Raw genomic sequence first — 5,809 nt, 5'->3', positions numbered from 1 at the left:
CCCCCCCCCCAACTGGCTGCTGACTGGTGTTGGGGGGGCATATGCCCCCCCCCCATTCAAGAAGCACCAAACACTCCTGGGGCCATGCTTCCCAGTACAGAGGTAGGCAAAACCCCCCACAGTTCACACCAATATAACCACGAGGTAAAATTCCATCCTGACGCCAAATATGGCAATCATAGAAAATGAGGGTTGAAGAGACCTCAGGAGGTCATCTAGTTCAACCCCCTGCTCAAAGCAGGGCCATCCCCAACTAGATCATTCCAGCCAAGGCTTTGTCAAATTAGGCCTTAAAAACCTCCAAGGATGGAGATTTCACCAGGTCTCTAGGTAACCCATTCCAGTGCTTCACCACTCTCCTAGTGAGAGGTTTTTCTTAATATCCAACCTAAATGTCCCTTGCTGCAACTTGAGACCATTTCTCCTCCTTCTGTTCTCAGTAGTGGCAGATGACAGTCTAGCTTCATCCTCTTTGTAACCACTCTTCTGGTAGTTAAAGGCTGATATCAAATCCCTCCTCAGTCTTCTCTTCTGCAAACTAAATAAGCTTAGTTCCTTCAGCCTGTCATAAATCATGTGCCCCACCTGCTAAACATTTTCATTGATCTCTGCCTCTACTGGGTTCTTTCCAACTTGTCCACTTCCTTTCTATAGTGCAGGGGGCGGGGGAGACCCAAAACTGGACACAGTACTCCAGATGTGGCCTCGCTAGTGCAGAATAAAGGAGAATCGGTCTGACCCTAAGTGGAGGAGCAACACCCTCTACCCAATAACCTCCAGGTTTGGTCCCAGTGGAAGCATTGGCACACCCCAATCAAAGTTTCCAGCCTTTGCTGTAGCCAACACCCAAGGCCTCTGAGGAAGGCTTAAAAACACCTTGACACATGTAGCAGAAAAGGGGTGGGGGATGGGGGCAACCAGGAAAGCCCCAAAACATGGGGACTATCTATAGTAGAACATAAGCATAGCTACACCTAGATCAGGGCTTCCTAACCTTTTCCTCAACATGACCCCACTTAAACACTGGAAATGATGCAGACAAGATCCACAAGTCATAAATATGGCTTTACAACGTATTCATCATAATCAGTTAACACTGTCAAGCAGATTTGCAATCCCATACTTTATCGTTATGACCCCAAATGGAGTCATGACCCCAAGATTGGGAACCACGGGCCTAGATCAGCCCTGGCCACTGGCTATCCAACCTCTTCTTGAACACCAGTGATGCAGAGTCCACAGCTTCCTTAGGCAGTCTATTCCACTGCCTCACTATTCTAATACTGAACAAGTTTTCCCAGATATCCAATCTAAAGTAACTTTGCTGCAACTTGAAGCCATTGGTTCATATCCTCCCCTCTGCAGCAAGAAACAAGGTGTCTTTCCTCTTTTTATGGCAGTCCTTAAAGTATTTGAAGACTGCTATAATGTCCCCTCTTAAGCACCTTTTCCGCAAGCTGAAAACACCTTGGTCCTTCAGCTTCTCCTCACATGACCTTCTCTCCAAGCCCCTTTATCATCTTTGTTGCCCAGCTCTGGACCTTCTCCAACTTCTCTATATCCTTTTTAAAATGTGGAGCCCAGAACTGCACATAATACTTCAGATGAAGCAAAACCAGTGCCAAGTAGAAAGGCACTATTACCTCCAGTCTCTTACAACTAATACTCCTATTGATGCATCCAAAAACAGCATTCATCTTTTGTGCAGCTGCATCACACTGCAGACTTATATTGAGTCTATGATCTACCAAGACTCTCAAGTCCTTTTCCATCCAGCCAGGTGTCACCCATTTTATATTTGTATTTTTGATTATTCCTTCCAAAGTGTAGCACCTTGCATTTGTCCACATTGAATTTCATCCTGTTAGCTGTAGCCCAACTTTCCAATCTGTTGAGATCATGGGCGACTGGTTCCTCCAGAGTCTGGGGGGCCACCAGCAGCTGATTGCTGACCCAGGAGGGGCAGGAGCCCATTGCAGCGCCGGGAGCAAAACTGGAAGTGCCACCAGCACTTCTCTCACTGCTGCCGGCGCTTCTCAGTGCTGGCCGGTGCCAATCTCAGGGGCATCGACTGGCAGTTCACTTGGTGCCCCCACTCCCTAGCTGGCAAGGGGCAATCTCAGGGGCAGCATGTGCCCCCCATGCCTCCCTCTACGTGTTGCCTATGGTTAAGATCCTTCTGAATTGCACTCACATCCTCCAATGTGTTTGCAATCCTTCCCAGTTTTGTGTCATCTACAAACTTGCTCAAGAAGCTTTCTATTCCAGTACCTACATGGTTAATAAACACGTTGAACAGCACCAGGCCCAGGCTTGATCCCTATCATAAAGAAGGAGATCAAGTTTGTTTGACACAATTTGCTCTTCATAAATCCATGCTGGATGCTTGTGATCAGCCTTTCCATTTCCAGATCCTTCTTTAACAAAGCAGTAATGCCAGCTCTCACAAAACAATCATGAGACTCCTGATTTCCAAATCAAATTAACTCTAACTCATGATCTCAGGATACAACCCTCAAATCTTGGGAATTTTCTTTCTGGCACATGTAGAGAGCACCCAGCTGGTAAGTCTGTGCAGAGAAAGGGGTTGGGGGGGTGCAGATCAAGGCCCCCATGGTGCAGGAGGAAGTGGGGCAGGAGCTGGGGTTGAATTAGGCCCTGGGGCTGGGGCAGGTTGTGCAACAGAGCCACAGGCAGCTTGTCCAGAGCATGGGGGAAGGAGGCGCGGCTCCCTGCCACAGCACCCCCACCCTGGGGAGGCATGGGGGGCATGTGCCCCCCAGGTTTGTGTGTGGGGCAGGGGCGGGCTGCCCATGTTGTGGGTTGGGGTTCTGTGCCCTGCTGCCTTGGCCCCAGGAGCTGAGTGGGTCTTTTGCCACCTGCTGGGTGGGCAAAGGATGCGCCGTATGGTCAGTGTTTGGCTCCAAGGGGCAGGGGTAGGGGCTGGGGTGAATGGGGCTCTTTGTGCCTTGTAGGTAGCTCATCCAGAGGTGCGGGAAGGCAGGGGCATGGCTCAGCATGCACCCCCAGGGGAGGCATGGGGGGCACGTGTCCCCCAGACTTGTGCACGGGGCAGAGGTGGGCTGCCTGCTTCTGGCTGGGGATCTCTGCACCCTGCTTTCTTTCCTCAGGAGCCGTGCAATGCCAGTGTGCCTCCTGCCGCCCACTGGGTGGCCCCAGGAGCCACACACTGGCTGTGCTGCACATTCCCTGCCTGTTTGAAGGGCAGCAGGAGGCACACTGGCATCACACAGCTCCCAGGGCAAAGGCAGCACTAAGCAGGGCACAGAGAGCCCCATCCCACAGCGGTCAGCCCCACCCCCACCTCTTCTGTCTCTCCCGCTCCTTCCCCTCTACTTATTTGCTGGATGGTGTCTGCATCTGTGTGTGTGTGTGTGTGCCTCTGCCCTTCACTCCCAAACCACAGCCATCCCCAGCCCTGCTGCTGCCACCTCTCACTCCTGACCCACAGTACCCTGCATCCTGCCAGGGTGTGCAGGGACCTCCCCCTTCTTGGGCTCCAACCCCTTCCCCCTACACCCCCCCCACACCTTTACAAATAATTCCCCCCTCCCCCTACACATACACACTTGAAAACTAGCAGCTCATGATTTACGTTCCAAATCTTGATTTTTTAAAATTTTTTTAAGAGTTTGTTTCATGATTTTTTGATAGGGTGGGTTGATAATACTGACAAAGTAACTACTTGGGTGGATGAAGGGAATGCTGTGGATGTAGTATATCTAGACTTCAGCAAGGCTTTTAACAAAGTCCCACATGACCTTCTCATAAATAGAAACAGGCTGGACAAAACTACTACAAGATGGATAAGTAGCTGGCTCAATAGCTGCAAGCAAAAAGTTATTATTAATGGGCCCATGTCAGAATGACAGGAGGTTTCAAGTGGAGTCCCACAGCAGTCTATCATAAAATCTTGAACAAGAATAGTCCATTCTCTGAAGAGAGCATTTATTAAACAAAGCAATTTGCAACTTCAGGCACATGAAAAAGAACAACAGAAAAACTTCACCTATGCTAAGATGCAGTCCAGTAACACACAGTGACAGCAAACACAGCTTAGTCTAACTTAAAATGCAATATCGTAAACCAAAAAAGACAACAGAAAGCCTTGCATAAGTCTCACATAATCCAGAGGGCAGGGTGTCTCCTTACAGCCAGGTGTTCAGAAAGTCTTTCTGCAGGAATTCACAGCGGGTCTCAGGCGCTGGAGTAGCGATCCCACAGGACTCATCTCTGCTTGGGTTTTTAGAGGTGAACCTGCAACCTCCTTTTCCCCATTGGGTGCTTGAACATAGCATGCTTTTTCAGGTACTTCACGTATAGATGCCCCTCATGTATAGCACAACTCTCAGAGCTGGGGAATGAGCGTGGCCATGGTCACTAGACCATTCTCTCCTCCCTCTCCCCCTGTAAAGCGTCATTTAACCCTTGCAAATCCTTCCTTGGTGAGCAAGGGATGGCAAACAAGGAGTTTTACCCCAGCAATTATTTTCAGTAGACATCCCCCCCCAATGCATCTTCCTTGTATTGCTATGATTCTCCAAGACACTTCCAATCTAGCTCTTAACTGCCTTATCTTCTGGCATCATTGATTTATGATCAGACTCAAGACTATATTGATAATCTTTTAAAACTGCCTGTACTGTACTTTGAGCATCCAATGCTTTCTGTTTCCACAATGCCCCTTTTTTATTTGCTTCCTCTACTTGGTCTTGTAAATTTTCCACCTGTTTTTCTAATTTCATAATTTCCACTGCATACCTTTAAAGATGTCCCATGTAATGCTTTTATTTGTTTCTGCCAGAGAATTGCTTTTTGCTTTGCTGTCTTTAACAGCTGTTTCTTTTGTTGTATCTCTTTAGTCAAACCTTTGCAAGTCAATAGCAACCTTTCCAGAGTGATTAGTTTCTTTGTCTTTTTATTGGTCTAGGGTTTATGCCCAGAGGTGATCTGATAAAACCAGTAGTCACAAAACTGTACAAATCCAGGCAGTCCACAGAATGCCTTTTTCTCCCAAAACCTGGTGCTGTTTTCCTAACTACCTATTTTTCTAATTCCAATAGCTCTTTTCTCACCAAGTCTGCTATATCAAGTCAATCCAAAAAGGAGGGAAAGCTCCTGAATTCCAGCTTAATCTGTTCTCCTGCATTGCAAAACCAGTTTGGCAAGTTTAAGTGACTGAGCATCCATTCCAGACCCTGGAACAGATTCCACAAACCTCAACAGCTCTAGGTCCAAGCAGCCTCCAATTTCTAAGTTTAGCATTCAACAAAATTTCTAGGTGCTGTGCACGATAAAATCTCTTAGTCCAAGTAAATTCAGTAGGTCCACCCAGGGACACCAAAATTTGTCACCAGATTGTTGGCAAAGACCTGGCACAATCATCACATGTGTGTGCTGGAGACAGACGTAAGGGAGCAGGAGATAGTCCAAGATTGCTTGGGTTTGTGTGACCAAAAATATCAGAGAACTACATTTTTATATTTCAAAGCAGAACCTGTAAGAGGTAAGCGACTGGAATACGAGAGAAGAGACTGACTGCCTGCAGATGCCACCAGCAGTGTCGATGGTGGGGTGGCGAGCAGCGATTGCCCACAGGTGCCTTTTTGCAGGGGGTGCACCTCCACACTCAGGGGGTGCACATACACCCGCATGCACTCCCTACACATCTCCCCTGCCCCCACCCCTCCCTCTGGTGTCCCTCACTCCCAACCCACAGCCCTCTGGTGCTGCCAGTGCCCTGCACACCCAACCCACAGTCATCCATCCCATCCCATCTCCCGTGTCC

This window comes from Alligator sinensis, unplaced genomic scaffold (assembly GCF_000455745.1).
Source record: "Alligator sinensis unplaced genomic scaffold, ASM45574v1 scaffold1493_1, whole genome shotgun sequence".
NCBI lineage: Eukaryota > Metazoa > Chordata > Crocodylia > Alligatoridae > Alligator > Alligator sinensis.
Note: the sequence above shows the minus strand (reverse complement) of the source record.